The sequence below is a fragment of the Hyposmocoma kahamanoa genome, unplaced genomic scaffold (assembly GCF_003589595.1).
Source record: "Hyposmocoma kahamanoa isolate Upper Pololo Valley unplaced genomic scaffold, ASM358959v1 244, whole genome shotgun sequence".
Lineage (NCBI taxonomy): Eukaryota > Metazoa > Arthropoda > Insecta > Lepidoptera > Cosmopterigidae > Hyposmocoma > Hyposmocoma kahamanoa.
This window is the reverse complement of record NW_020653761.1, coordinates 1,763,610-1,784,689: the sequence shown is the minus strand read 5'-3', so window position 1 is coordinate 1,784,689 and position 21,080 is coordinate 1,763,610. Positions and strand designations below refer to the sequence as shown.

Sequence of the window (21,080 nt, the reverse complement as noted above, 5' to 3'; positions counted from 1 at the left end):
GTAATGATTTATGTAATATGATCATAATTTTATTATTTTCTGTTTCGCGAAATTTAGATAAAAAGATCTACCTATTCCGATTACTAACTTCTTTCTAACTAACATTTAATTTCTTATAATAACTGTTAGTTTATATCATCATCGAATTCCAGTCGTAGTTTCTATTATTCGATCAATAGTTAGGTTAATCAGCAACATAGTTAACCGTGGTGATTGCACGTGCCTTATCATTTTGTCGCGTTGTGTGCGAAGGTCGGCGCGAGCGCATGTATTGTTACATTCGGCCTTGCAATGTGCAATAACGTCTATTAAGATGTATTGGATCATGAACGGATGATTCTAAATTTGTCGCTTCCTTACATTAATAGATAAAATAGCCTTCATGGTATAGGTGCAGTGAATTGGTGCGATAGTTTATCAAAAATTACGAAATTATTATCACTAATTACAAGGTTCTTACAACGGTATGAGTTCTTTTTTAACCGACTTCAAAAAGGGAGGATGTTCTCAATTCGACTGTTTTTTTTGTATTGTATGTTACACGATTACGCCGGCATTTGTGAAGAAAATATTCCACCTCTAAGGGTGACTAACTAGGGGATGAATATGCTCTTGCGCACTTTCCGGTAACCAATTTCAATAAAACTTGATGAATAGATATAATTCTACAAAGTTTTGAGGTAGGTTTTTTGTATAAAAATCTTATAATCATGAATTATAAAATTGTTTAACTCTCATAGGAGAGGAGAGGTCGATATCTTTTTAAGTTTAAAAGAGACATCGACCACAAAAATGAATCTAGATAAACGGGCGATGTGGGCGGAGCATGCTTGCCACAATCTTGACATATAATCAAGATTCCCTGAACGCTCCATCAACACGCATCGCTTTTTGCCACATTGCACTTGACACAGTGTAAATTCCAAGGAAAATGCTGTTTCTGACTGCCTAAATAAAAGTGCTTGTGTCAGTTACTCTAAAGAAGGCATCTCGGGTCACGGTTTAGTCATTTTCAATAACTTAAATCCAGTTATAAAAAAGTAAACACGAAAAACCGTCAAATAATTAAGAAACTTTCATTACAATCACAATATAGCTAAATTCAAATTTCGTTGCGTGCTAGACAAAATGCATTCTGCGCTCTACTTAGCGAGCAGCCTATAACAAATTAGATTTGACATCTACTCTCATGCCTAACGTCGCGGAATGGCACGTGTAAATCGGAGATGTAGTAAAATATGGATTTATCGACTAAGAAGAAAAAATTTTAAGTTAATTAACTTTAAGTAATTGTTATTGTAACTTTTTTAGTAGTCGTCAATAGGTAGAGAAATAAAACATTATCCATTAAAATTAGGTTTATTGTTGTTTAGTGTTACCAACCTGCCAAACCTATTGTTTGGTATTTGTGCGTGTATATACCTACCCTACCATCTTTCGTTTAACCGACGTATTTATTTAATTTTTCTATATTGTCTCGGGTCTGGGTGTTTGTGGTACCGTCGTTGTTTCCGATTTCCGTAACACAAGTGCTTTAGCTAATTACTTTGGGATCAGAGCAACGTATGTGATGTTGTCTAATATTGCAGTTTGCTTTGAATTCATTGTACGAAAATGCAGCAAGTAGCATCACAAAGTCATTGCTTGAGAAATTTGATTTGTCTTCTTCGGACTTCTTTTTTTATTTTTTTTATTTATGTTACTTCAACAATTATCTCTCAAGGTTACGGTAGTGGGTGAACTTTGTTAACAAGAAGAGACGCATTATCCCTTTACAAAGTGTAACAACGCCGTTCGATCTATTTATTTGTATGTATTTATGTCTATCGATTAAAATCGTTTGTAGAATTTATAGGCCTCTCTCCTAAAAATTGACATTTAGCAGGTAACACCACGAGTGAGGAATCATTTTGTGCAGCATTTCTAAATTTCTGCGATACGACGCCTACATTGATGCTATAAGTTTCTTTCCTTTCGTATTTATTAAAGGCTCCCTCAATAAAATAAAATGCTACTAATTATAAATTTTAGTTATTGACTTACACATAATGGACGACGGGTCTAATACAAAAACCACGAAAAAAATGTCCCAAGTCAACCTATTTAAACGTAGTGACATGTAAAGGAATATGAAAAAGCTAAAACGTTGAATTTAAATTGTAATTTCATCACAGTGCTGTCTAATTTTGCTTGCTTCGCTGTCAGTCGAACAAACGAAGACTAAAGCGTGAATGACGCTCTGTATACGATTTTAACACCCTATAAGTTCGGACACTTTTTAGCGCGGACTCGACGTCCACATAATTGTAAGTCAATGATTTTAGTTTATTTTACGTAATCTAACTACAGCGAAATATTCTACTTTATCCAATTAACTAACTGTACTGGCCATCATGCTATCCACCGTGTACATTGTATAGACAAGGTATTCGTGTTAGTTTTCGTTTTATTTAATTTATCAATTTATGACAACAATTTAATGAAACAATCAGTAACTTTGAAAAAGTTTCACGGCGTTCAAAAAAGAGTCAGCCTAGACAGGCTGACTCTATTTTGAAGCATCTAGACAGATGCTTTACGCATGCGTTGAAAACAACGACGCACGCGTATAGCGAATCTCACCTTCCCGGATCAAAAACACCCCAAACAGCTGTTCAACGTATTGCCATCTCTTTCTACACAATTAATTGTGTAATCTATGTTTCCCTTTCACTAATTCCCAAACACACTTTTGCACTTTATCGATTGATATTTTCCATCTCTGTTTCTCGCAAGGGAAGTGAATGCAACGAAATTAACATGATTTGATTTTGACAGTCTCTGTGATAGAGTCGGCGTATTAACAGTTTTTATTGTGAATTTACAAATATTTGTTAATTCGTTTATTGTGATTTGATATTTTGGAAAAATTCTTTGGTGCACAAACGTTCTGTGGTGAGTTGTAGAATATAATTGATAAATTCTTGGAGATAGTATGAATTGTATACAAAAGCTGTGCATCTTGGAAGATTTTTATATTTTCTACTGAAAATGTATGTACCCTTTATGTACATAAAGGGTATGTAATATCTATTTTTATAGGTATCTATATGTAGGTACCTATAAAGATGGATATTATGGGTAAAAATACACGGGTCTCATTACATATATTGTTGTCCATTACACCGATCCAATGCTGTTTGGAGACTACACGTTTTTGAAGAGTTAAAGGTTTCTTAGAATGTTTTCCTTCGCCGTCAAAGCTGTTGATTAATAGGTATACAAACTATACGTTGAAATGAAATATAAACGCCTGTAGACAAAAGTTAAGTAGCTGACCGGCAAGTGGACTTACATTCGTTGGTGTAATTGGTAAGTGATGCACTTTAAACTTGTCAAATTCACTAAGCAAAGTTTCACTTATTACCTAGTCGTTCAAGTTGTGTAAATCGCGATTAAAAAATATTTAATGGTGTGTGGATAAAATTGTCAAAAAATCAAAGGCAAAGGTTGAAATAAAAGTTCTTAACCAACTTCAAAGAAAAGAGGAAGTTCTCATTTCGACCGTATGTTTTTTTTGTATCTATTTTACGCGACAACTCGGCATTTACGAACCGATTTTGATGATTATTTTTTTGTTAGAAAAACTCTCAATTGTGGTCACATTAAATTTGAAGAAAATATCTGTAACAGATTGGCAAAGTAGGGGATGAATCCGGTTTCGCGCACTTTCCGGTAACCAATTTCAATAAAGCTTGGCAAATAGATGTAATTCCACGTACTTTTGAGGTTGGTTTTTTGAGGATATTTTTTCCATTCAAATTTGAAGAAAATATTCCTCCTTCAATGGGGGTAAATTTGGGGATGTATCTGGTTTATTGGATTTCAACGACTTTTCCTTACTCGATTCCAATGAAATTCGGCAAATAGAGTTAATTCCACAAACTTTTGTGGACTTCTTTTATAAAATTTTAATGTTACAAGCGTTCTTGCCATGCATGCAAGATGGTCCGAGTTCAACAAGTTCCCAAACCGGCGTTAGGTGAAAATAGTACAAATTCACTAAACGTTTTTAATGGGCTTCCTCAATTTGGTCATGGTAAGTTCGTCTTTGTCGGCCCTAACAAACTTGCTCGCTCGCAATTACCTTATAAATCTTTTTTTTACACCAAGTGACGGGACGATCGAGGCGTGCGTCTGATGACTATCGATACGCCTGTCCATAGCAGATGCAATACCACTCAGAGCTTTAAGTCGCAAAGATCTAAAGCTCTGCCATTGCGCCCGTCACTCTGAGACATAAGTTGACAAGTCCCATGTGCCTGTAATTTCATCAGCACCCTTCAAACCCGGAACGCATTTATGCTCACATTACTGCTGGCGGCGGTACTGCCCTGGACGAATTTCACAAGGAACTTTACTGCTGCTAATATCTCTTTCGTCATCTGTCTTCCATTAATTATAGAGAGAATGTACGTCCATCTTAGTAATCCTTCCTCTGGCAAGCCGAAGACTGTTGTCTCAGCCTACTCTGATAGCAAAAGTGCGTGAATTAAAGGAGATGTATAAGATTCGATGCTGATTCAAAATAATCGTTACTTCTTTGGTTCACGTCGTGATCTATGCTTTCCGCGATCAGTGCATTTGCGTGAAATCAATATGGATGCTCCGAGCATATCGAAATGCATTGTGTTACGTGGCATCAGTAATCGATTGATCTTATTCGAAATTCGAAGTTACACTCGATTTCTGTGCACAGAGTAGGTCATCAGACTCATACAAGTGCTTCTATTTTCTCGATGTCCCTCGGCAAACTTCGTGTTTCGGCTGTCGTCGGGTTTTATTCAGCTGCCCTTTGCTATTGGTGCAGATCGGACGCTTTTGTTCGAATTGGAAGTATATAGAGTTGCTGTTACATTTTTTATTCATTATACAATGGGAAGAAAGCCACTAAAGTCACAGGCGCGGCAGAAAATTTACAACGCGTATTTTTAAGAAAGACAACAACGGTTATTTTCAAATAACGGGTGGAATTGAAATGATTAATATTCGGAAAAATATTAATTTTCAGTTATGTAAAAGTAGCACACTTTATTTATTTTATGTTTCTGTTAACTTGCTTATTGACATGAAGAAAATGTTATTAATAGTTTTACAGCTCTATATAATTCAAACGGAAATTAAAACTAAACAACAATAAACTACATTGTTCAAAATAACAATTATTATAGATTCCAAATCTAGTAATGATTGAACATTGAAATTAATATTAGGCAGCAGTAGTAATATTAGGCAAAAACGACACTTATGGACGTGGAATCGGAATCAGGTGATCCGAAACGAATTGCAATACATAATTTTCGCTTTTCGATTTACGTCAATTAGGCGTTGATAAGCGTGGTGACTCTTTAAATTTATGTCACCCTGGTGGGGGTTTGATTGTTGCTACTCGTAAGTTTTGTAAAACTTAATGACAATTAAGAATTTCTTAGCTAAATGAGCTCGTGGCTATTCAACCCGTGTCGTTTGCTCCCGGTTTTGGACGCTGGACGTTTTCAAAAAAGTTTCCTTTTCAAAAAACAATATTCACTCCGCATTAAAAAATCGCCATGATGGAGAATGATAATGAAATAAAATTATTCTGCCTTTGTACAATTTTATCTTCAATAGATATGACATTTTTTTTCCTTTATCTGATGGATATAACTAAGTAGGTCTCGGTCGTCCTCTGCATCTCTTTCCTTCGATATACCGTAGGACGTTTCTAAGAAATTTGTCGTGACGTATCAGATACCCAAACAACTTTCGTCGTCGGTTCTCTATTGTCTTTAATAAACTCCTCTTTTTTTGCACTATTTGTGTTACGTGTATCTATGGTGTTATGTCAAAACCTGCTCGTCGGTTTTTCCTTTTTTTAAAAATCTAATTTCCTCCATTATTCGCCAGCACCCCATGTTAAATGCCTGACTGACTACCATACAAGCAATATTACAAATGCACATATTTATCAGTCATTTCCTGGCCCTTAATAATTACTTAAATTATTTTATTATTATTAAAATGTATATAACCTGTATCGCCTACTTAAAAAAAAAGAAAATGGCGGTTACATTTAAAGTTAAACTTTTTTGTATTCTTTAATTTTATTGTCTTTTTTGTATTGGTCGCGAAAATGAGTGCTAGTGAGAAGAGCGATAACGAAAATACAGTAATAGGTAGGTACACATTCAAACACATCGTCAGAAATTTAGCAGACTGCAATTAATGTGCCTGGAAAAACAACAATATTTTCTTTTAGCAATTGTCCTAACACGACAAATGTTCCTTTTAATACTAATTAATATTTTTTTACTTTTTCTATTACGTATACATCTTCGGGGATTGCTTGACTCCTATTAATACAACATAATAATATATATATATATGGCCTCTGTGGCTGAACGGTTACCATGCCGAACTGTCACGCAGAGGTCCCAGGATCGATTCCCGGGCCGGGAGAAATTTATATGTATTTGTATGGTCTACATTTATTTCTTTCTCTTCTTCTGTTGAGTGTGTGCGTTATTATTGTTATTATTATTATTAATTAATTATAATCAAACAAACAAGTAGTCGTGCGCCTGATGGCAAGCTACACGCCTGTCCATAATAGTTGCAGTGCCACTCAGAGCTTTAAATCGCAAAAATCAGAGCGGTACTGCCACTGCTCCCAACACCTTGATACATAAGTTGACAAGTCCCTTGTGCCTATGATTTCACCAGCACCCTTAACCCTTCAAAACAGGAACACAGTGATGCTGACATTACTGCTTGGCGGCAGAAATAGGTAAGGTAGCAGTCACAGACCATGGACGAACTCTTTCACAAGGTCCACTGCTACTTAATATTCATTTGGGATCAGAAGAAAGCAATGTCCAGGCTTCTATTTTTGATATAATACATAAATTTATTGTTTATTTCCCTTGAAACGCTTTTAAAGCTTAGGAAAAGAACTTCCAAGGCATTGCCGTAAATTTTGTTATCAAAGAATTTCTTATTGTATAAAGTTTGACGCCGAGATTTCGTGGAATTTTAACAGGAGTTTGGTTAGTTTGGAATAGTTTATTTACAGATTACTAAAAATAACTTCGTTCTTAGTGCAAAGAATACCAATTATTAGTCGTAAGTAGTAAGTAGTCTTCTGTGTTTTAGATATCTACCATTGTGCAGATTTCTATTGAAATATAAATTTGATGAAAAATGAACAGCCGAAAAATGTCTAAAACGGTACGTGATTTAGCAGAAGAAGCACGAAAGCATAGTTAATATAGTATAAAGTATAGAATTGTGCTATAACGATTTCCGCCCACGAATTTTTGCATAGGTAAATGGGTTAAAACGCGACGCTTTGGGTAAAAACCTGTGCGGTTTGATTGGCTTTAACCCACCGCCCATCTCTTGTAGAAATTGTTCACAGAATTGCAAGGTGATGTGTGGAGTTGTCTCTTTTTCATCTAAAAAAAGATTTATTACATCGATTGTAATAAGTATGGAGTAATTCCATTCCATATTCGCCGTGTCTGCCCAAGATTTTGGGCAGAAATGGATATACACCCGACGCTTTGGGTAAATCCCGGTTAAAACCTGGGCGGATTGACTGTGTTTTAACCCACTGCCCAACTCAGCTCCTAAGCCATAAATTATATACAAACATATGTTACTCAAAAACATAACATGAAAGAACGGAGCTTCTAACGCAAATAAACTTTGTTACAAGGGGCTCCAACACCGAATACTGTAATCATTTTATATAGTAAACAAATGACTTTTTGTTTATATTTTTATTTGTTTATATTATCTAGGAACCAGGCCGGTTCAACTCCGACAGCAACCAGCAGGTAATGAATAGAATGGTTTTCATTGAAAAGGTACCCACTAATGTGCCGTGACCGTGGTCCACAATAATTTATTCGATAGTTTGAAGGAAAAGAAAGGAAAGAAATTACAGAATTACAGATTCGTACTAACATTAAAATTGGCACATGATTTAGTTTGAGAACTGGTAAAACTGCTGACAGCTGAACTGCTCGCTACCGCGATTGAGTAGGAAGTAACGGCGGAACGAAACAAAAAAAAAATGGCGAGACAAAGGAATTAAAGAACGATTTAAAATTTGAAAACAAGTGGCCAGGAACCAGAGAAAAGGTGATAAAAAGGTGGGATGACGATGTAAGGAGGTGACATCGTCACACTAATAAACTATATAAATGACGACCTACCTGACTGATTCCCGGTAGGACCAAATTAGAAAATGGCCTTTTCACCTCGTTACCTCGGAAAGGCTTTCTTTCTTTTTAGAAAGCGTTTTATGCACGCTAGCGTGGAAAAGGTTTTTGAAATTCGAACTTGACGATAGTCTGTGGTGCACCTAACTTTTTCTTTTGATGAAAAAATAGATAATGACACGTCGTACATTGGTTATTTATGTAATATAAATCCGTTGTTACATTTTATTCTTATTATTGTTGACATTAAATTGACAATGATAAATAATTGCGTTTGTTAAATTATTTTAATTCGTCGAAGAACTAAAATAATTTCAATAATCACTTAATCACACAAAACTATAGGTAGAAGCAACAATAGAAATTTATGAGGTGCAAATTCAGAATGCATCCGAAGTTAAACTTTTTCTTTTGATTAAAAAAAAAACAGTATTTTTAAAGTTCAACTGGTTTTCTTTCATCTACCATTTTCCTCGCTATAGCGAGGTAAAAAGTTGTTTTGCGTCTCGAATTGAGAACCTCATCCTTTTTTGAAGTCGGGTAAAAACGGAATTATTAGTGTTATTTTATTTTTATATTATTTTATTTTCTTATGGGAGCTTACAGCTACTTTTACAACATGGATTTAAACATGATTAATCAGAAGCCATTTAACAGCTTCCACATATGAAAATAACATTACCATAAATAACTAAATAACACTTCTATGAGAATACAATCGCTTTATCAGTCACTTGAAAGAAGTTATTAGTCATAATAGTTTTTATATTCATAACGCTGTTACAGAAAATATCTATGCGACTGTCGCCATTGAGTTGGTTAAATGATGTTAATGATGTTGGTAGATAACTATTCATTCTAATCTTTTTTTACGAAACTTCTTAACTTGAACTAATGAGCATAATGTTACCGTGGAGTTCTGGACAATCAACCTTATTTTATGCAATGTTCAGCAGAACACATGCTAATTTCTCCGCATATATAAAAGTAATAGATGAAATTTTAATTTCGAAAACCGTAATTATTACCCACCACAAACCACCACGAAACTACGACACAAAAATGACACTAAACCAATCCACCTGCTTCAAAAATAAATTCAATTAAAATATTACTTAGGTAAGCAACTTATTATCGTTTGTTTTAGTTAACATTAGGGCGTACAGAACCGATAAATAGGTAAGATTACGGTTAAATGTTTGCTTATCACTTAAAAACAGGGAAAGTCGATAATTTACCGATTATCGTTTTAAAAATATTGTCTAACGATAAAATATATACGAAATAAACTTGTTAATTGTTGGATTACTTTTGAATTGTTCGGTAGAGAGTTAACGGCAGAATTTTGTACGTTTGGTGTTCCGCTAAAAGTTAAGATTACTGGCTTGTCAGTTGCTAGCCATCGATCGAACTAATATTCAACTGCCATTTAAATTTTTAACCGACTCCACAAAAGGGGGAGGTTCTCAATTTTTTAGAGTCAGTTGAATTACTTAATATGAGATAATGGAATTATATTTATAACAATGTTACATTAATTTAATTACATATCGAGTTCTTAGGTTTTCGCGATTGTTACACATAGGAAATGAAACTATTTTTCCGGATTTAAATCGCGTATATTTGTTTTTTCAAACAAACCGGAAACGCGCTTAAGCGCGATTTAAATCCGGTAAAATAGTTTCATTACCTATTAATTACATATTTTTATTTAATTTAATTATGATAAGAAATATAATTTGACATAGCACTATTGAAAAAAGTATAATAATAGTTGTTAAATGTTGCAATTAAGTAGAATTCTTTTTACAAATTAAATAGTTAATATTGTTTAATATTTTTGGTAGAATATACTTTAAATATGTATTAGTAATAATACAAATTAACTATATGCTTTCCTTGGAAGATCGATGACCGATAATGTTTTCATAAAGGCACTTTTTTATAGTCTTTTGATTTTCGCACCTTCAAGACGAGAAAGTCTAGCCGTGTAAAGGGGCCTTTTTAGGGTTACATTTGGCGACTGTATAAGATAAGTTGTGACAGTGTATGTTCCGGCCATAAAGGATGTTCCACACTTACCGGTTGTTTGTCGAGCCTTATAAAGGGCTTTTTTAATTTCCAGCCGGTGGTTGAACTTTACCTTGAGATAGCAGGTGTCACAAGGTTGGAGGAATAACAGTTTTTTTTGTTGTTTAATGAAGGTCCGATTGGTTGTATAGGTTTTTTTATACACTGTATGTTATGCTACTATAGCCATAGCGTCTATGGTGTAGTTATGGCTAGTGGTTGGATAGTCCACTTTTTCCCGCGAATGGCTATCAAAGTACGGAAGCAGCTTCTTATGTACTGAGATAATTGGTTTTTCCTATTAACTGTCTCCGTGGCCGAACGGTTACCATGCCGGATTGCCACGCAGAGGTCCCAGGTTCGATTCCCGGGCCGGGAGAATATTTGTATGGCCTACATTTATTTCTCTCGTGAGTTTGGGTGTAATTTGTGGTTGTCTATGTGTGTGTCCATGGCACCCGCGACACAGGGTTTTCCTAGTGCAGGGCTATGTTGAGTGAGTGCGTTATTATTATTATTATTATTTACATCCCCATTGTGCGAGCATGTTGAACATTGACAAAAGGTCCTTTGGCACTGCCACTGCGCCCATCACCCTGAGACACAAGTTGAGTCCCATGGGCCTTTAATTTCACCAGCCCTTCTAAATCGGAACGCAGTAATGCTAACATTACTGCTTGGCGGCAGAAATAGGTAAGGTGGCAGTACTTCCCTGGACGAACTCTTTCACAAGGAGCTGTACTGCTATTAAGCCATATGACAATAATATGACAGTGATGATGACATCATCGATAAAGGCAAGGGCAAATGGAGGTTTGTAACTTTCGTAAGGATGTTAATGTGATACGAGTAAATCGATTAGGCGGTGACGTAGCTTGTGTTTGCTCCAATATCAGTAATGTGATTTGACCCTTATAGAGTAACAGTAATATTTAAAAATGGGCAGTTAGTTATAGGCACGTATGTACGATGTATTACGTATATTTACGTGTTTCTCTGGTGGATGTATTGTGTTGGAAAGACTTCAAAGACAAAAATCATTATAATATATGCTCTCACCGATTGATATTGTTGTGTTTATCGGGCATACTATGCTTACCTACATAATTACATTACCTTATCTACCCTTAATTTAATATTGGCATTACTGGCATTCTTTCTTGGGATATTCGAAAACTGTTTACGGAAACTTGGTAATGGTGTTACTTACTCTTAATGAGTAATCAACTACTGCTGTACTACTTTATTTGTATAATACCAAGAGCTGGGACGAACAAGTTGTGCGCATGGTGGTAAGCGACACGCCTGTTGATAACAGTTGCAGTGCCAGTGCCAGTCCCTGTAATTTCACCATGCATAAATGACTAACTTTCCGTGTTCGTTTTTTGAACGTAATGCAAACATTTCCGAACATGTTTGAGAAAATACATTTATAATGTCGCTTATTCTCTTAATCTTTGAAATATGTAGTTCTTGAGTTTGACTTTGATGAAAATGGATTTTATATAGAGCGTTGATGCAAATGTAACTAGACTGCATTCCATAATCGCCTGCCAATGCTCGCTCTGTTGAATGCATAATGCTCTATGAATTGCCTTTGTTTAGGATAACAATCGAGAATTGATTCAACTTCCAGCGTTTCGTGTCGATGGAAATTTTCCATGATATTGTTTATGGATTTATTGAAATTTAAATTGTTGTTGCAATCCTAGAATAAACCTCTGGTATATAGGGGTTTTATGAGTCGCTAAGATGTATGTGACATACATAATCCAAGAATCAAAAACTACAATTGATATTAAAAATAATAAATAAATAACGCACACACCCATAGTCCCCCACTAGGGAAACCCTGTATCACGGATGCCGTGAACACACACGGATAAACAACCACAATTCTGTTCAACAAGGCGCCTTCATGAAGGCAACACTGTTTTTGTTTTGTTCATAATTCATTTTATTTTATTGTATATTATTAATTATTGTCCTTTATTATAAATTGGCTTTAATTAATTGTTATTAATTTTTAATGATAATTATTATTGTTTTTAGTTGTAATATTATATTATGTGATTGATTAGGTTATGGAATACTACACTATTGTATTGGGATGGTCATGTCAAAATAGCTGTATGTATGAAAACAAACAAAATAAATTACACGCAAACTTACGAGAGAAATAAATGTAGGCCAAAGGAATGTTTCTCCAAGCCCAGAAATCGAACCGGAGATTGCGTGGCAGTACAGCGTGGTAACCGTTCGAGCACGGAGGTAGTTGACATTCTTAAGAAGATAACTGATATTTTTATGTCTGTAACAACTTGATTACTTAAGGGTTTATAATCAACATAATGATAACGAAGAACGAGAACTGATGCAGTTGTATATAGCGACATCGCGCATGAAGTCCGCCTGGTAGTACCTTTAGACTTACACCACGCACACTACGCAAGATTCCATGTCAAATATTAAATATTTAATTAAGTCACCCAATAAATACATTTTATTTCAACTTATCAAGAAAATTATAAATAATTCAACAAGAAACTGCATTTAAATGGAAACAAATCAACATAATCATTTACATGTTTACAATAAAACAGACATGTTTACGAGGTTGTTTGAAATACGACATAACTAAATTATGACTAGATGTGTTTGGATTATCGATAATCTGGTGTAGTATCGCAATATTATCAATTACAGTCTAGATTAAAAGGGTGTTTTTTTAAATTTAGTAGCAGTAGAGCTCCAGGGAAGTACTGCCACCTTCCCTATTTCTGCCGCCAAGCAGTAATGTGAGCATTACTGCTTTCCGGTTTAGAAGGGTAAGGGTGCTGGTGAAATTACAGGTACATGGGACTTGACAACTTATGTCTCAAGGTGACAGGCGCAGTGGCAGTGCCCATAAGATCTTCGCGATTTAAAGCTTTTGAATGGTGTCGCTTACCACCAGGCGCACGACTTGTTCGTCCCGTCACTTGGTATTGTAAAAAACGACGAATATGTAGTACTTCCGGTGGCAAGGCAAGCAACATGCCTAGCCATAACAGTTACGGTGCTACTTAGAGGTTTAATCGCAAAGATCTAAGGGGCACTGCCACTGCTTCCGACACATTGAGACATAAAGTTAAAGAATCCCTTAACCATAGTCCCACCACCTGGTTTCATCGTCCCTCAAGAGCAACTATCACCAGGTTGCAATTTGCGGTGGCCTGTGTGGAAGTCGCACTCAGGTATAACCCTGCAGAGATAAGATGTGTAAATGGGGTTTCAGGGATGCTAGTCTCACCCAATGTGACTGCGGTGCCCCAACACAGTCCATGCAGCACTTACTGTTGTGCCCTCTGTGCCCTAATTACTGTACGAGAGAAGATGTCTACGCGGCCACGATTGACGCAGTATAGTTGGTAGCATATTATATAAAGTCAATATAGTTCTAATATAAAAGAAGTATCGGCATAATAAGAAGAAGAAGAACCCATCAAAACTGGAACGCCGTAATGCTCCCATTACTACTTGGCGGTAGAAATAGACACGATGGCAGTACTTCCCCGGACCAACTCGTTCACAGGCAGCTCTACTGCTAACATTTAAGAAGTAAATTCAAGTAAATGCTTAAGCTTAAGCTTTTAGTTCTATACTTTTCAAACAATTCGAGCAATTTATTCTTTAAATTGACCTACAACTATTCCTACCCATTCTATTTATAGAACGCATACGTTACATACGAAGAGGGTGCGCAGGAGTGCAAGTGATTGTAGTAACAGATGTGCGTATACGCGCAGGGGCGGAAGACAATATCGATGCTTAACGTGCGCGTGCTATGGTATTGATTTTAACATGCGTTTGGTATGGGGTTACCAGATTATGTGCAGGGAGTTCGTAGGGGATTTTATTGTTGTTAGTTTTGCTGAAATATTATATTTATTGATCTTGTCCAAGTATATATACATATAGACAACTAATATAGGTGTATATTACAAATTTATTCGGTCCTTACTTTCTATTTGGGTGACGTGCTCAGCGACTAAGGAGCATCAAAGAAACGGATAGCAGTGGTTCTCCACATCTTATGATTGTTCAGATCTGCTTAAATGCATTAGATGACCTACCTATCAAATGTAATGATGATATCTTTATTTTTTAACCGACTTCAGAAAAGGAGGATGTTCTCAATTCGACGATATGGTTTTTTTATATGTTTGTTACGCGATAATTCTTGTGAATATTTAAATTTGAAGGAAATATTCTACCTCTAAGGATGGCAAACTAGGGGTTGAATGACTTTTGAGGTCGTTTTTTATGTTTAATCAATAATCTTGTGAACTATACCTAAAATATGTAAATAGTCAACAATAAGTATTGTTGACAAAAATCACTTTGTTTAAAAACTAACTGCCTGGGAAGATCGTTTACTATAAACACACAAAATACAAATAATCAGTTACATTGTAAACTGTAATAGATTCGCGTGATATCTCACTTCTATACGCTTCCTTAATTATTGTTAATCGTGAGTAATTCTAAACAATTTTTAAGGTTATTGTCCACCAGTAAACTTGTACTTATGTATTAAATTTTATTGAATGTTTTATGCCAATGCCACAAGGATTCGAACTGTCAACCTCGCAATTCAGAAATAACCGTTCACTTACTGAGCTACCATCGCGCTACGCATACTTTTATAGTGTCTTATAATGCATTTCTACTATAACAACCGGTCAATAAACAAGAGCATACCACAAGATCTTCATCTCAAAATGGCATGCGTGGCACATGCGGCGAGTGTTCCTTTGTCGCTATGCGTTTTTATGTAATGATCAGTAAGGCTAGCACGATAAGGAGCGACTTGCGCGAGAGCGGCATAACGCGCGAGAATAGCAGTATCTCGCGCTAGTCGCTCCTTAACGTGCTAGCCCTACAGGAGATCGGAATGGACTGAATATATTTATCTAATATTCAAGGAATTATATATGTATACGGTTATTGTAAATTAGTGTCAGTAGAGCTCCTTGTAAAAGAGTTCGTCTAGGGGAGTACTGTCCCTTCAAAATATTTGAAATTCATTGTAATAAATAAAATAAATAAATAAAGCACACACTCATAGCCCCGCACTAGGGAAACCCTGTATCTCGGGTGCTATGGACACACACATAGACAACCACAAATACACTCAAACTTACGACCGAAATAAATGTAGGAAAATGTGTGAAAAAAATATAATATGTAATACTTTTTAGATCTGCATTGGTAATAGTACCTAAGTTCGAACGTGCAAGCGTCTTCCCTGCTACATTTGAAAGTAAGTTTATTTACTATTTGGACTGCTTTACAGTGTTATTAAAACGCTGTAATTAAATACTAATAATAACATCCAATAGTAACATTTTCCAAAGTTCTTTTTGTCCTAAGAGACACTTGGTTAACCAAAATATTGACTATCAACAAAAAAATAGAAGTCTAGCACATCCCGTATCAGTTTTCGGATGCACTCGTAGAGTTTCAACGGAAGCGGTTCGTTGCGCCGCCATTTTGCATCAAACGCGTGCGCAAGGCAATTAGGGCTCCCTCGTTTAAATTTAGAGCGCTCCGTGAACTGATGAATGACGAGTTATAGTAGTTAATTGAATTTCATCTTTCTCGATATGCGTACGCGTATTGTACGTTTGATTGGGAATGATAGATACGTGTTTATAAAATGTTTGTGCTAGTTGAATGAGAATCGGAATGAATCTGGCTCCTGCAGACTTTAGTAGCGGCAGAGTTCCTTGTTTAAACAGTCCGTCCAGGGAAGTTTTTTAACGTAGACACTCATAGCCCCGCACTAGGGCACCCCTGGGTCGCGGGTGCAATGAATACACACATAGACAACTGCTAATAACACCTAAACTCCCAAGATAAATAAAGGTACGTCATACAAATATTTCGCCTCCCCCGAAAGGCAAATATCCATGACAATTTCTTGACGTTAAAAAAACCAACCTCAAAAAATTGTGGAATTACATGTACTTGCCAAGTTTTATTGAAACCGGTTAACAGAAAGTGGGTGATATCAAATAAACCGGATTCACCCCGTAATTTGAAATTACAGGCACATGAGACTTGTCAAATTATGTCTTAGGGTGACGGGCGCAGTGGTAGTGCCCCTCAGGTCTTTGTAATTTAAAGCTCTGAGTGGTACTGTAACTATTATGGACAGGCGTCTAGATTACCACCAGGCGCACGACTTGTTCGTCCCGTCACTTGATATTATAAAAAATAATTGCGACCCTTAAAGGTGGAACATTTTCGTCAAATTTAAATGGGATCAATGGTGAGTTATCCTTTTACCAACAAAAAAGAATCATCAAAATCGGTTCACAAATGCGTGAGTGCTCGCGTAACAGTCGAATTGAGAACCTCCTCTTTTTTACGTCAGTTAAAAAAAGGTTAGTAGGGTAAGTTGTCTATCAAAGTCCTAAACCAAGAAGTTACGAGGATTAATTAAATATTATAAACCACCGCATAACTGTAATTATCGTCGAGAGTAAAAGTGCGTTGGCTGCGTGGGCGCACATTTTATGGCAGTCGTGAATTTCGCCCTCTTGACAACGCACTGTGACGGTTTATCGTCTGTAAAACATTTGCGATTTCAATATTGTGCGTTTGATTTTTTGTTTGATTGTGATATGATATATTAGTTCGTAAAGTGATAACCGATAACCTACTTACGGCGATGACGTAATGAAAAACTAGTGATAACAAAAACCTAATACAAAGATTTGTGACAAACACGAAGTCATTCGTAAGGTTTGGTGATTCGTTCTGTAGCTCATTTGGTCAACAGCACCCGGCATTTTTTTTATAGTTTAAAATGACGGGACGAACAAAATCGTGCGTCTGATGGTAAGCTACTCTCCTCTCCATAACAGTTGCAGTGTCACTCAGGGCTTTAACTCGCAAAGATCAGAGGGGGCCACTGCGCCCGTCACCCTGAGACATGGTCACAAGTCTCAATTGCCTGTAATTTTACCAGCACTCTTATCCTTCAAAGCCGGAACGCTGGAATGCTGACACTACTGGTTGGCGGCAGAAATAGGTAAGGTGGCTGTACTTCCCTGGACGAACTCTTTCACAAGGAGCTCTACTGCTATTAAATGGCAATAGACAATGGTTTACGTCGAGTTACATCGATTTTTCTTTGTGTTTGATCATTATATCATTAACAATGATAAACTAGTGGATAATTTTCACAGAAAATATTTGAAATTCATGGTAATAAATAACGCACACACTTATAGTCCCGCACTAGGGAAACCCTGTATCGCCGGTGCTATGGACACATACATAAAAAACATCATGATATTTAATAAATCATATCATCTCGATCATTCTTTGTTTACAAGTTAAATGTCACGTCAGTTTGACAATTCAAACTGGGTGGTGGCAGAGAAGGTGGCGTTGGTGTCGTTTGAACATGTTCATTTTTTCAGTCATCTGACGTGGTCTTATGATATAATGGGCGTTGCCACATGGAAATAAGAAGTGAGTGGAGAGTCCGTATTTTATAAACGAACGTGCTTGACCAAGATGGATTTTTTGTGTAAGTTGCTTAGATCGTGAAAACGTAGGCGTGGCTGCCGCTCTCTGTGAATTTGCCGCGTGACATTTATGGTGCGTTTTAATCAGATTCGAGTGGTTGTACTTTCTAACTAATTGCAGATAAAAAACGAATTAATTGCAATCAACTGACTAACGCCAGTTATTATTATTTATTAGTTATTATTTCACCGTCGGCTGGACGAATTGATAACGAAGAGCCAATAAGCTAATTATCAAAGACTAAATCAGCGACGAGGGAAATTAATTCCCTCGACATCTTCTGTACGATGTTACTCCGAGAAATATATTAATAGCAGTAGAGCTCTTGTGAAATCGTTCGTCCAGGAAAGCACTGCCACCTTACCTATTCCTGCCGGCAAGCAGTAATGCGAGTTCCGGTTTTGAAGGGTAAGGGGTGCTGGCGAAATTATAGGCACATTAGACTTGCTAACTATGCATGTCTCAAAGTGACGGGCGTAGTTGTAGTGCCTCTTTCTTTGCGATTTAAAGCTCTGATTGGCACTGCTACTGCTATTGACAGGTGTGTCGCTTACCACCAGGCGCATGACGTTTTCGTTCAAACGCGTCAAAAATATTTCAAGCAATTAATATAGCCACGGGGACGTGGGCTCATTCCGTACATGCTATTAACTTTATTATTGCAAATGTTTATGCTATAGATACCTAATGCCATATACCGGACGATTTCTTATATCTGTCTCACATGTATAATATTTGTAATGTCTGTTGTTCAAGAATGTCTATCTAAGTTACCGGACGACCGCTTACGATTAGATACACCCCTTGACTAGATGGCATACAGGCAAGGTATAATGCCAGAGAGAAAGTGAAAAGTTTAAAAAAAGTCCCTATCGGTCTGTTATTTCAAATATTATGTGTGGCAAATAAATAGATATGACTTTTTGATATTAGGGTTTTTTATTCCAGTAGAAAATGTTTTATTGTTTTGAATAGTTAGCATAGAGTAACTCTTTTATAAGGAAATTTACAAGATTTTGAGTCTACTCAATGGCTTTGACTTAAATTAGTTAATATGCAAAATATGATCAAACTTCGTGCCTTCAGCACTCGCAGGATTGCTCTTTTAAAGCACGTCTATTGCGTTCAATTGTAACTATAGAACAGTACTTATTAATTCATTTATTCATTGTTTCATGTGGATTAACGAAGGTGTTACGTAATAGTATTCTAACACATGAATCCTGTAAGCATACTACAATGATAGTAACTTAACTAACTATTAATCTCGTATACAAACTACGTCATTAATTATTACAATTATGAAATATATTGAAACCAATATAAAAATGTAGATCACAATCATTAGCATTAAAAAGCATAAATATAGTGATACAATTTACTTAACCATTCAATTGATGGTCAAAATTGGATTGTAACGAAACAGATATTTTACTACCATGATATTCATTTATTTTTGTGACTTTACTCCACATATAAAGAAAAATTCCTCCGATCTGACAACACTCAAACCCGTGTCTGTAATGCCAATTTACGGCAACTTTGTATTAAAATAGTACCTATTATGACGTCATTATATAAAAGACTCGTGTACAGTGCCACCAAAATTCAAATTTTTGATGACAGAACAGACCACACAGATAACACAGATAACAGACCAGTAAACCAACTGTCGGTAGTTTAGTTTAGTAGTAAAAATACTTTGTTACTAAGTTTGCGACGAACATATACACACTAGAGATGCCACGCATATCAGAGAACTCCGTTGGAGGCCTTGTAAACAAGAATATAATATTAATCTAGCACGTGTAGTTGGTGCGTTTCTGCCAAATCTTACCCATTGAATGACGAATAAACATTTTGGTGAATGCAAAGTGGTACTTATGTCATACGAAATGTGGGAATGTGAAGTTGTGGACGTCTTTCCGATGAAATAATTATGATAATGAGATGACGTTAAGGGTGATTCTTAAGATTTTTCTCAAATAACCACGTGGCTTGTTATACCTATAGTACATGCACGCTATGATGGCCGTTTTGATGTATGTCCGCTCATCAAGTTTCGTGTTAATTCATAACTACGTTGAAGTAGCTAATTGCTGTACATTGTTGTCAAATGGGTCAACGGGATCGCTGGCCAGCACAACGTATACCGCCGGCAAACTCGCGTCAAACCTCAATTCAAAACAAAGCAGTTTAGAATTGACGATATATTTAAGTGAACATTTTTATTTTTATTTTATTAAAACTTTTTAATCAGCTAACCCTTTCAACTAGTTATAAATGTAAAAACTTATAGATGCGACTCGCATTTGATTATATTTCTTTCGATAATGTTTTGAGATTTGACCTCACTATTGTAATCTGTCAAAAAAACCATCATGGCGTGCCGGTACTGTAAGTACGATTTGACGATATAACGATTAGCGAGCCTAAGTTGTAGAAGTGAGGTATATTTGATATTGCCCTTTCTCCGAGGAATGGCACATGATATGCAATGACGAAGTATGAGCGACAGGATGAGTGACGTAAGAGATCGATCAGCCGTGACGCGGCGGATGGGAGCGCCCGCTCTATATCGGGGCGTCTGCACAGCCTATGTATCGATTCATGTTAACCATTTTGGAAGTAGTAAAAATATGTTGATTCGAAACTTACGGTGTGGAGATATATAGTACTGAGCTCGTTGTCATAACCTAAAGTTTTATGAGCACCTACTCGTTGTCTTAAAAAATGAGCCTAATGATGAAACATTTGATCGTCGACTGAAAGACTTTTTGTTGGATAATGCGTATTATTCCACTGAAGAATATAGGGACATGGTCTTGTAATATATGTTGTAATTTATAGATTATTATTAGGTACAAATATTATTTAACAGAAATGAATAAATTACATAAACTTTATGCATATAATCATTATGTTGACATAATTATTATTATATTATTTAATATGTTCCTACATTATTTCACATTACTACATTAACCATGTTAAAATTACGTACTTAGTACAAAACTTGTACTGGATATTTGTAATTTTTTGAAATGTAACATTTATTACTATTTGTAACGATTCTTGTAATACATTATGTTGTAAATAATAATGTAAAGTACACAAGATAATAAATAAATCTAAATCTACTATCTCCTAAATAAATATCATATACGCTGATATGACTGTATA

At 35.9% G+C, this 21,080-nt stretch overlaps 1 protein-coding gene across 2 annotated transcripts in view; it reads left to right on the top strand.

Moving 5' to 3' along the window:
* Positions 1-21,080, top strand: part of LOC113228838 — a 62,996-nt gene that overhangs the window by 9,534 nt on the left and 32,382 nt on the right. The window contains exon 1 of one of the 2 annotated variants that reach the window (XM_026462249.1): positions 2,919-2,934. The exons of the other annotated variant lie outside the window; for it this stretch is intronic. The gene's annotated coding sequence lies outside the window, so the exon portion shown is untranslated. Of the gene's footprint in view, positions 1-2,918; positions 2,935-21,080 lie in introns of those variants that run through there. 2 annotated transcript variants of the gene reach the window in all.